The following is a 13,000-nucleotide window of genomic DNA, read 5'->3' as shown; positions in this document are numbered from 1 at the left end:
TCTATTGATAATTCTGTGTGAAGGTCAAAGACAAAGAGTGTTCCTGTTCCAAGAATGAAGAGAGTAGATGGGAAGTGCAGGTAAATCGGGTGACAGCAATTCAGTTATCACAAGCTTAGCTCTGAAAAATTTGAAAATTTGTATTTGGAAAATTGGGAAGAGGTTGGGACAGAAAGGATCTAATTTTTGAATTCCTGGAAAAGAATGAGTTAGAGTCCCAACTTCAACACAGAGGAAATCAAGAGAATGACAGTCAGGGAAATGTAGTATGGTACATTATAGCTTGGGAAAGATGTTCCCATATGGAGTTCAAATGAAAGGTTGCCACCTAAAACTTTTTCTCTGTTTTTCTTTCCAGAGATGTTGCCTGTATTTTGCTCATGAAGTGTTTCCTACATGTATGACTGACTCTGACAGAACGTATGGCTTTTTGCCTGGTTTTCAAGTTGCTGTTTATTGGGAAGTTGTTCTTTTTGTTCTGTTTGCTCATCTTAATAAATCCACTTTTAAACCCAAATAAATCTACTGCGACACTATGGCGCTTTTCTGCTTTCAAAGTGGAATGTGTTCCGATGCAACATAAAAAATCTTAAAAGCAATTTCTAAGCATGTTTGTTCTTTGCCTTCTCAAATACATTAATAATAATCTGCATAGATTTTGGCTGGAAATAGACATCTTAAATGATAGGAATTGTAAAAGCCCAAACACTCTGGTATAAGATCAAAGGAATGAACTTTTTTGAAAGTCTTATCAATAACTTTCACACTTCTGAACCAGAAGGTGAAGGATTTGGGCTGTAGACCAAACATGCCGATTGAGTGGTGACTAGAATATGGGTTATACTTTTGCCATGATGCCTATGAAAGAAATAACTGCTAGCTCACTGGTAGGATTAGGCTCAGGCCCAGCCACAGATAGCTCCAGTGAGGAGAAGCTGGAGCAGTAGCTCAGAATATTAAGTTGAAGTACAGTGGGGGTCGGGGGTGAGAATAATTTTGTATCCAATGGCTACAGATACCCCTATCATGAGTGTAAGTTGTGTACTCTGGTCTTGGCTGGAACCTGTCCAAGGCAAAGACATTCAGCAAATTAAAACCATATGAAAAGCACCCCCAAACTATGTGAGACCTGAATCATAACCTGCCTTAAGGCAGAAAGCAGCAGATAAACTGCAGAAATTCATAAAAGACCCAAAACCTATCCAAGACATAAGTGGTGAATAAATTTATTTATGATCTGGTATGCTACCTGTATCTGTTTGGTTTCCAGTTGCAAAAGTTTCAAATAGAATTAAACAAATTAAATTCATTTGGTGATTTAGTTAACTTTTATAATACATAAGTTTCTGAAACTTCGCAGTAAAAATGCTGCTTGGAGGGAAGTTGCTTCATCTGTCAAAGGGCTTTCATTTTTACCTGCATAGTTATGCACATGATAGAACTCCTGCAAAAATGCAACACAATACATTAAGCATTTAGACCTAAAATGTAAGATTTTGAATATTCTTCAATAATAACTATGCAGATAAAATACTTGAAAAGACAGCTGTTATTTTACAAGAGGCACTTTGACTTAATCCAGTCATCCAGAACCTGATGAGATCAAGGTACAATGCTGGTTTTACAACCCATTCAGTTTTATTCTCCATTAAGTTTGTGGGAGTGATATGCAGAGTGTAAAAGCAGTGCTGCACCCAATTTTGTGGCTTTCCGATAACTGAGTTCATTTAAAATTGTTGGTTTTGTGTCCAGACAAGACAATGTGTTTAAGTTTCTCAGCTAATCTGATTTTTAAAATCTCATTTGATTTGTATTTATATTTTTGGTTAATTACGCAAGAACTGTGGGCATCAACAGCTAGACCAGCATTTATTGCCCAACCCTGATTTCCATCAAGAAGGTTGTGTTAAACTGTCTCCTTTCTGTCCCCGTGATAATGGGAACTGCAGATGCTGTAGAATCCAAGATAACAAAGTGTGGAGCTGGATGAACACAGCAGGCCAAGCAGCATCTCAGGAGCACAAAAGCTGACGTTTCGGCCCTAGACCCTTCATCAGAGACCCTTCATCTGATGAAGGGTCTAGGCCCGAAACGTCAGCTTTTGTGCTCCTGAGATGCTGCTTGGCATGCTGTGTTCATCCAACTCCACACTTTGTTATCCTTTCTATCCCTGTAGTGTACATTTACACACAGAACTCCCACAGGCAGTTTGCCACAATTTTGACCCAGCAACTATAAAGAAACAGCAATATAGTTCCAAGTAAGGATATGAGTGGCTTGGAGGGGAACTTGCACATGCTAGTGCTCCCTTGCATCTCTGCCTTTGTCCTTCTAGGTTGTAGAGGTCGCAGGTTTGGAAGGTGAAATCAAAGGAGAATTGCTGTAGATAGTACACCCTGCTGCCACTATGAGTCAATGGCGGACAGAGTGAATATTGAAGGGGGTGAATGATGTGCCGACTGAGTGAGCTGCTTTGACCTGGTTGTTGTGTTTGTGTGTTCGTTCAAGCAGAAAGTATTACAGCATGGATAAGGATAGCCATCTTTCTAGTCTACGTGGAATAATCTTGTTCGAGGAATAAGAAAAGTTTTATTGCATTTCCAAAACTATTCACAAATTACATAAAAATGTAATCTACATTACCACAAAGACTGCCGGGGGCACAGAAGCCTCAGATCTGTCTTGAGCCAGCTCGTACTTTACTCTCAGACTGAGCTCCCATTCCATCACCTCAGCGGTTAGTGCTTAATGCACTCAAATATTAATTATTGTAGAATCACTGAAATCCTTTCAGTGTGGAATCAGGCCATTCGGCCATCAAGTCTACACCGACCATCTGAAGAACATCCCGCCCAGACTATCCCCATCCCTGTAACTCTGCATTTCCCATGGCTAATCCACCTAGCCTAGCCTGCACATTCCTGGACATTATGGGCAATTTAGCAAGGCCAATCTACCTAAACTGCACATCTCTACATTGTGGGAGGAAACTGGTACACCTGGAGGAAACCAACATAGACACAAGGAGAATGTGCAAACTCCACACAGACAGTCATTCGAGGGTGGATTCAAACCCAGGTCTCTGGTGTTGTGAGGCAGCAGTACTAACCATTGTGCCACCATGCCGCCCTGCAAACACTTTTGCATACAACACTGAATGGTGTTGAACGTTTTGAATGTTGTTAGAGCTGCATACATCTAGTCAAGTCCAGAGGATTTCATATTACTCCTGACTTCAATCTTGCAGATGGTGGACAGGCTTGGAGAATCAGGAATTGAGTTACTCACAACGGGATTCCCAGTCTCTGATCTAGGATGTTGACTGTAGGGTTTCAGCAATAGCAGTGCCATTGAATGTCAAGCAGAGTTAGTTTCTGTCTTGTTGGAAATATTCATTGCCTGGTACCTGTGTGTGGATGTTACTTGTCACTTATTGGCCCAAGCCTGTATGTTGTCTAGGTCTTGCTGTATATGAACATGCACTTCTTTATCTGAGGAGTCATGAATGATGCTGGACATACTGCAATCATGGCAAACATTCCACTTATGATGGAGGGAAAGTAATTGATGAAGCAGCTGAAAATGTCTGTGCCTAGGACAATACCTTGAAAGAGTCCTGCTGCAATATCCTGGGACTGTTTCGTAATGTTTAAAAACCCAAATCGACAGACATCATGAAAAAAAAGGCAAGGAAATAAGTTAGACTTTTCAATGACATATGAGTTGTTTTATCGTACAATAAAAGTGTAAGCTGAGAGACAAGGGCCTAACCTGTTTTGTGTTAATTCCCATGATCGATTAGTGATTTAATCACACAGCACTGACTTCAGACTTTAGTACCCATCATTAACTTTCCTACAACTAAACATGTATCTCGAATGTAACCTGCCTTAATTTTAATTCTGCATTGTTTGTTATACATTCAGTCACACACTACTAAATCTAATTTTATAAATGATATGGTACTAATGAAGTAACTTTTGCATTCCACGTTCAATGTATTTATTGGACTTATTCCCAAAAACTTCCATAAATCTTCTAACTTTTAATTGATGTTTATTGTTACACATGTGCACAGGCCAAGCTGGATTAAATAATGTTAGCACACTGAACGAATATAATTACATTGGAGTGCAGCCAACATTTCTTCACGGTGACATCTTGAGGAGCCGTCACCCTTTTCTTCCTTATAAATGTAAACTCAAAACCAGGGCACCCTCTAAAGGTATATGTGCAACATTACACTGCACTTTCATGCCTCTTCATATGATTCCTGTCAAATTCTGGTAGCAGATTTTCATGGCAGCTACAGGCCATACTTTGAATTGATAAAAACAATCCACAACTTGGGCAGATTTCAGAGCAGCACAAAAACTATGCAGAAGTTGATTCCAATAGGCCTTCACTTCACTATGCAATGGCTGCCATTTGGTAATGACCTCAGATTCTGGGACTGTATGAGTTTGTGATATCTGATATACAGCCAGCTCTGAACTACTCACAACTTAGGAAAGATTACAACATCATTTGGGGGAGGGGGGTGTGCAGAGATCTATCCACCTGAATGCCAGTGAAATTTTCACTTTTCATCTGAAGAAGCAACTCTTCTGTTGGCCCTTTGAGATGTCAAAAGCGTAAAGCAAGTCTGGTTCAAAAGTTTGGGAGCAGTGTACTTTACATCGGCTGTGTTACAGTCCATCTGAAGACCAAACAGTGTCACATTCTCTCACCCTGCACCAATGCTCACGTTCAAGCTAATGTTGCAAATTATGCATTATCTACTGGATGGGAATGCGAAGAAGGTTATTGCACTGAGGCTTTGCCCAGAAGACTCGCAGAGAGCTAATATTAAACATATATTTAAGAAGTAGGATGAATATAGCCAGTGATCCATAGCACACTCAGCTCAGCATATTTTTTGGGAAGATATTGCAATTTCTACTCAAGAAGATAGAAAAACATCTAGAAACTCAAAATAGGACATGAATATTCAACATGAGTTACAGAAGGGAAAATTTTATTTGAACAACCTCATTTATTTTTCTATGGAGGCAACAGAGACTGTTGCAGTAGATGATACATGTGATTTTCCCAAGTGTATCCAATATCCTCATGAATAAGGTTGAAGCAAGTGGAGTCCACAACAAATGGCCAAATGGGAGTAAGAAAGAAAGCACACAGTACAAGTAAATGATAGCTATTCAATGTGTCAAAAGGTACCCCACAAGGTTCAGAGCTTGGACTACTATTGTTCATAATTTCTATTTGAAACTTTAGAACCAGAAACATAAATTTCTAAATTTGCAGCAAACACTGAATTGGGGAGGATAGTGAAGACTGAGGAGGATGACAACAAAGTACAAGCAAACATGAATGGAGCTGCAGAATGAGCATAAAATTGGCAAAATTAATTTCAGCTAAGCTATATGTGAGGCAGAGCGTTTTTGCAAGAAAGCAGAAAGGTCAGTGCAGGAGTATAAGAGCAAGGGATTGGGGAATACAATTACAAAAAACATTAAAAGTTGTGGTACAGGTCAAAAAGACCATGACAGATGCAAACTAAACTCGTGGGTTTATTACTGGGTGAATAAGTGTTAAAAACCATGCTGTTGCTGCAAATTTGTACCAAAACTTGACTTGATCACACTAGAAATATTGTGCGTCACCGCATTATAAAATTCTACTCCTATTTCATTATACGTACACTAGTTTTACACATGGAATTGGCATTGTGCAAATGAAAGTCGATCTTTCTGTATTTACGGAAAGTGTTGGCCAAACCTTCCCTTTCAATTTCTGCCAGACATTTCAAGTCAGTGAAACACACTAAAGCATATGATAGGTCTGTAAAAATATAATGACACCATTTGTATATTGCAGATCAAAATAAAAAATGAATTACTATTTTTAGCATTTATCCCTTCCAGTGGACAAGAGAATGTCATGAAAAGCTACTTCAGCAGCATCAATATAAGAACATAAGAACCAGGAGCAAGAGTAGGCAGCGACAGATTTGCACTCTGTTAGACATCTTGCACAGTATTCTGTTACATTGAAGACACTCCCATTTTCTGTCTTCACCTCCGAAAGGACACTGCCTGCACAGTTCCAAGAGCATAAGACACACAGCAGTGACTCAACCAGACCTCCTTATGTATAAATTTAGATTATGAGCTCCACTATGCACACACCACTACTGCCATTCCAGCTGAGAGCAGTAAGATCAAGATCTGAATCTGGGACACGTACAAAGATCATCAACTAGTACTTGTGGAATGTGCCATTGTATGACTCAGTAGTTTCAGAAGAAGAGATAATGGGAACTGCAGATGCTGGAGAATCCAAGATAACAAAGTGTGAAGCTGGATGAACACAGCAGGACAAGCAGCATCTCAGGAGCACAAAAGCTGACGTTTCAGGCCTAGACCCTTCATCAGAGAGGGGGATGGGGTGAGGGTTCTGGAATAAATAAGGAGAGAGGGGGAGGCAGACCGAAGATGGAGAGAAAAGAAGATAGGTGGAGAGGAGAGTATAGGTGGGGAGGTAGGGAGGGGATAGGTCAGTCCAGGGAAGACGGACAGGTCAAGGAGGTGGGATGAGGTTAGTAGGTAGGAAATGGAGGTGCGGCTTGAGGTGGGAGGAAGGGATGGGTGAGAGGGAGAACAGATTAGGGAGGCAGAGACAGGCTGGGCTGGTTTGGGGATGCAGTGGGGGGAGGGGATGAGCTGGGCTGGTTGTGTAATGATTCCTCTACATTAGGAAAACCATACGGAGGCTTGGGGACCACTTTGCAGAACACCTCCACTCGGTTCGCAATAAACAACTGCACCTCCCAGTCGCAAACCATTTCAACTCCCCCTCCCATTCTTTAGATGACATGTCCATCATGGGCCTCCTGCACTGCCACAATGATGCCACCCGAAGGTTGCAGGAACAGCAACTCATATTCCGCTTGGGAACCCTGCAGCCCAATGGTATCAATGCGGACTTCACCAGCTTCAAAATCTCCCCTTCCCCCACCGCATCCCAAAACCAGCCCAGTTCGTCCCCTCCCTCCACTGCATCACACAACCAGCCCAGCTCATCCCCTCCCCCCTCTGCATCCCCAAACCAGCCCAGCCTGTCTCTGCCTCCCTAACCTGTTCTTCCTCTCACCCATCCCTTCCTCCCACCTCAAGCCGCAGCTCCATTTCCTACCTACTAACCTCATCCCACTTCCTTGACCTTTCCGTCTTCCCTGGACTGACCTATCCCCTTCCTACCTCCCCACCTATACTCTTCTCTCCACCTATCTTCTCCTCTATCCATCTTCGGTCCGCCTCCCCCTCTCTCCCTATTTATTCCAGAACCCTCACCCCATCCCCCTCTCTGATGAAGGGTCTAGGCCCGAAACGTCAGCTTTTGTGCTCCTGAGATGCTGCTTGGCCTGCTGTGTTCATCCAGCTTCACACTTAGTTTCAGAAGAAGACAGCTACAAATAAATTAGTCAGCAATATTTCAGCTCACTGGGGACATGGCACATTAGAAGGACAATCCAAAACTAACCCATTGCCCTACTATCTACCCAAAGACCTGTATCTTCCTCTGCTCCAAATATTTATCAAATTGCCCTTAAAGATTAAATTGTCCCTGCATCATGGATAGAGCAGGAACAGGAATGGTTGTTGCAGGTTCCGGGATTTAGATGTTTCAGTAAGAGCAGAGAAGATGGTAAAAGAGGGGGAGGTGTGGCACTGTTGGTCAAGGACTGTATTACAGTTGCAGAAAAGATGTTTGGGGACTCGTCAACTGAGTTGGTATGGGCTGAGGTTAGAAACAGGAAAGGAGAGGTCACCCTGTTGGGAGTTTTCTATAGGCCTCCGAATAGTTCCAGATATGTAGAGGAAAGGACAGAAAAGATGATTCTCGATAGGAGTGAGAGAGACAGGGTGGTTGTCATGGGGGACTTCAACTTTCCAAATATTGACTGGGAACACTATAGTTCGAGCACTATAGATGGGTCAGTTTTTGTCCAATGTGCACAGGAGGGCTTCCTGACACAGTATGTAGATAGGCCAACAAGGGGTGAAGCCACATTAGATTTGGTACTGGGTAATGAGCCCGGCCAGGTGTTAGATTTGGAAGTAGGTGAGCACTTTGGTGATAGCGATCACAATTCTGTTATGTTTACTTTAGTGATGGAAAGGGATAGGTGTATACCACAGGGCAAGAGTTATAGCTGGGGGAAAGGCAATTACGATGAGATTAGGCAAGATTTAGGGATCATAGGATGGGGGAGGAAACTGCAGGGGATGGGCAAATTAGAAATGTGGAGCTTATTCAAGGAAAAGCTCCTGTGTGTCTTAGATAAGTATGTACCTGACAGGCAGGGAGGAAGCTGTAGAGTGCGAGAGCCGCGGTTTACGAAGGAAGTGGAATCTCTGGTCAAGAGGAAGAAGAAGGCTTATGTTAGGATGAGATGTGAAGGCTCAGTTATGGTGGTTGAGGGTTACAAGGTAGCCAGGAAAGACCTAAAGAGAGAGCTCAGAAGAGCCAGGAGGAGACATGAAAAGTTGCTGGTGGATAGGATCAAGGTAAACTCTAAGGCTTTCTATAGGTATTTAAGGAATAAAAGAATGACGTAAGTAAGATTAGGTCCAATCAAGGATAGTAGTGGGAAACTGAGTGTGGAGTCGGAGGAGATAGGGGAAGCACTAAATGAATATTTTTCGACAGTACTCAGTCTAGAAAACGACAATGTTGTCGAGGAGAATACTGAGATCCAGGCTATTAGACTAGGTAGGATTGAGGTTCACAAGGAAGAGGTATTAGAAATCCTACAGAGTGTGAAGATAGCTAAGTCCCCTGGGCCGGATAGGATTTATCCTAGGATCCTCTGCGAAGCCAGGGAGGAGATTGCCCAGCCTTTGGCATTGATCTTTAACTCGTCATTGTCTACAGGAATAGTGCCAGAAGACTGGACGATAGCAAATGTGGTTCCCCTGTTCAAGAAGGGGAGTAGAGACAACCCTGGTAATTATAGACCAGTGAGCCTTACCTCAGTTGTTGGTAAAGTGTTGGAAAAGGTTATAAGGGATAGGATTTATAATCATCTAGAAAAGAATAATTTGATTAGGGATAGTCAGCACGGTTTTGTGAAAGGTAGGTTGTGCCTCCCAACCTTATTGAGTTCTTTGAGAAGGTGACCAAACAGGTAGATGAGAGTAAACCAGTTGATGTGGTGTATATGGATTTCAGCAAGGCGTTCGATAAGGTTCCCCACAATAGGCTATTGTACAAAATGCAGAGGAATGGGATTGTGGGAGATGTAGCAGTTTGGATCAGAAATTGGCTTACTGAAAGAAGACAGAGGGTGGTAGTTGATGGGAAATGTTCATCCTGGAGACCAGTTACTAGTGGAGTACTACAAGGGTCGGTGTTGGGTCCACTGCTGTTTGTCATTTTTATAAATGATCTGGATGAGGGCCTAGAAGGATGGGTTAGTAAATTTGCAGACGACACCAAGGTCGGTGGAGTTGTGGATAGTGACGAAGGATGCTGTAGGTTGCAGAGAGACATAGATAAGCTGCAGAGCTGGGCTGAGAGGTGGCAAATGGAGTTTAATGCAGACAAGTGTGAGGTGATGCACTTTGGTAGAAGTAACCGGAAGGCAAAGCACTGGGCTAATGGTAAGATTCTTGATAGTGTAGATGAGCAGAGAGATCTCGGTGTCCATGTACACAGGTCCTTGAAAGTTGCCACCCAGGTTGACAGGGTTGTTAAGAAGGCATACAGTGTTTTAGCTTTTATTAATAGAGGGATCGAGTTCTGGAACCAGGAGGTTATGCTGCAGCTGTACAAAACTCTGGTGCGGCCGCACTTGGAGTATTGTGTACAGTTCTGGTCACCGCATTATAAGAAGGATATGGAAGCTTTGGAAAGGGTGCATAGGAGATTTACTAGGATGTTGCCTGGTATGGAGGGAAGGTCTTACGAGGAAAGGCTGAGGGACTTGTGGCTGTTTTCATTAGAGAGAAGAAGACTGAGAGGTGACTTAATTGAGACATATAAAATAATCAGAGGGTTAGATAGGGTGGATAGGGAGTGCCTTTTTCCTAGGATGGTGACGGTGAGCACGAGTGGGCATAGCTTTAAATTGAGGGGTGAAAGATATAGGACAGATGTCAGAGGTAGTTTCTTTACTCAGAGAGTAGTAAGGGAATAGAACGCTTTGCCTGCAACAGTAGTAGATTCGCAAACTTTAAGTACATTTAAGTCGTCATTGGACAAGCATATGGATGTACATGGAATAGTGTAGGTTAGATGGGCTTCAGATTGGTATGACAGGTCAGCACAACATCGAAGGCCAAGGGGCCTGTACTGTGCTGTAATGTTCTATGTTCTATGTTCTATTATTCACGCCCTGTAGTAAAGCATCCCACTGTGTTTCAACATGCATTAAGAAATTTCACCTAACTTTTTCTCAGTTTGAATTTGAAATGAATGATCATTCATTGCAAAACCAGATGCAGTAGCTTTTTCATGTCTACACTCTGCTTTCCCAGCTCCACTGGAAATAGTCTCATAACCAGATTTTCTTATTTCCTGTATCATTCTGGTGAATTCATATTATTTCCATAGATTTAAGATCCTTTCTCTCATGAGACAGCCAAAACTGCACAGTATCCTACCTCAGCCTGAACCAAAGGTTAGTCTAAATTCATCATTAATTTTTACTGGGCTCTGTTGGGCTTTCTGAAGCTTTATTGACTTTCAGTCACAATTACACAGCTATGAACACCCAAGATTATATCAATTCACATGTTGAATATTTTTCCATTAATTGTATTCCCACTCATTCTTCCTTGTCCAAACAGGTTTTTAATCACATTTACCTACATAAAATTGCATCTGCTACCTGTTTACTCTTTTCATTAACCTGTCAAAGTCTTCTTGAAGTCTTTTAAAATCTTCTCGCTATAATATGAACCTCGTGCTGTTGTAACGTCAGAAAATGTGAAGTTTGTCTCCCCTTTACTCAAGTCCAAATTACCCAAAGGCAACGATGGGTTTCGCACTGATCCCTGGCAGCCCTCATCCCATTCACTTTAACTTCTTGTCTCTTTGTTTCCTGTCTAATATTAAAATCACCTGGTGATACTTAATACAGTTAGGTAAAGAAATCAAGATTATCAACAACTACAACTTGCATTCTTAAAGCACCTAGCTATTACTTCGGTGCAGCAACATACACTTAGTTTTAATCCCAAAGATGTCCTTTGTGAAACAGTGTAAAGAATGCCACTATCTTATTATTTCATCACCTGATACATGACTTTAAAGCCCATATTCTATTAATTTCAATCTAGACAGTACGCTGCTTGGTAGGAAGCAAAATTCAGAGCAGAGGTTGACCAGGTACAATTGATCCCAATTTACACCATGCCTTCTTTACCTAAACCTGCCCTCATTGAAAATTATGCTACCGTTAATTCAACAAGCACCAAGTCCCAATCACATGGCACCCCTGTTCTTGCTGAGTTACTCTGGTTTCCAGACCAAAATGCCTTCATCTTAAAATCTTCATCCTTGTTTTCAAATCACTCTTTCCTCCTTAACTTCTTCCAGCTGTACAAGTTTTCAGACTTCTCTCCACTTCTTCACTTCTGTCATCAGGCACACCCTGAGTTTTAACTGCTGCACCAATTTCAAGCATGAATTCAGCTCCTTTGTCCTAAGCTTTGGAATTCCCTCCTTATATCTCTTTGTATCTTTATTTCTCTCTCATCCATTAAGAGGCTCCTGAAGATCTATATCGTTGGCTAAAATATTGTCATCAGTCCTAATATCTCAATCTGTGACTGGGTGTCCAATTATCATTGCAATGCTCTTGTTTAAAGAACATTAATGTTTTGTAACATTGAAGGTACTATATAAGTGCAGGTTGATTTTCTTTTCATGTAAATTTGTGTTTACGGATGACATGTCATCCCTATCAAAGGTTGCTCAGTTCCACAATATTTCATTATGTTACACAAGACCATATGACATAGGAGTGGAAGTAAGGCCATTTGGCCAATCAAGTCCACTCCGCCATTTAAATCATGGCTGATGGGCATTTCAACTCCACTTCCCTGCACTCTCCCCATAGCCCTTGTTTCCTTCTGAGATCAAGAATTTATCGATCTCTCCCTTGAAGACATCAAATGTCCCAGCCTCCAGTGCGCTCCATGGCAACGAAATTAAATATTATGAATGTAAAATATGTATCGTAACCAAAATGCTTTCAACAAAAAAATTAAAGTCCTTGCACCATCTCTCCCATCAAAAACATAAATATATTCATGCAATTTTCCTTTCAATTCTTCGACTAATATTTGATTTTTTGTTGGTATGAATGGGCAAGGAAGTACACACTACACAATGAGGCTGCAAATTTTCAAGCCACTTTCCTTTCTTGCAGGAAACGTTTTTGCCAACTTTTTCCACAATTGCTGATTTTAGGATCTGCACTGTAAATGAAATTCACTTATGCCACTCTTACAAATCACTAATCCTGAATCTATGGTTACAGTAAGACAATGTTTATTTCTGTTCAGCAAAACACGAGATGTAAATTTTCTGTTTATACTTTTATCATTGATATATGTATGTTTTATATTTTCCCTGCTGTTCCCTTTTGTTTCTTATTTTACACTTCACATGATTTATGATTCCCAGATTGCATATTTCCTGTACTGACACATTTCTTGTCCGGATTTGTTGGCAGCACTTTTGTATATTTTCCTATTTAAGATGTAAGTGTGAACACACTAACAAAAAAATGATGAAAGCAATTAAGAGATTAAATAAAAACCACAAATGCTATCAATCAGAAAACGGTGGAAATACAATTACCTGTCTGCCTGTGTTTTAAAATGGAAGACAAACTAATATCAGTTGGAGAAATGCTTCATCAAAACTGAGTTTATACAACTGATGAAGGAATACTTTTAGAAAGAGATAGATGGTTTAGTAGTTT

This window comes from Stegostoma tigrinum, chromosome 8 (assembly GCF_030684315.1).
Source record: "Stegostoma tigrinum isolate sSteTig4 chromosome 8, sSteTig4.hap1, whole genome shotgun sequence".
Lineage (NCBI taxonomy): Eukaryota > Metazoa > Chordata > Chondrichthyes > Orectolobiformes > Stegostomatidae > Stegostoma > Stegostoma tigrinum.
The sequence above is the reverse complement of the archived record's forward strand: the minus strand, read 5'-3'. Positions refer to the sequence as shown.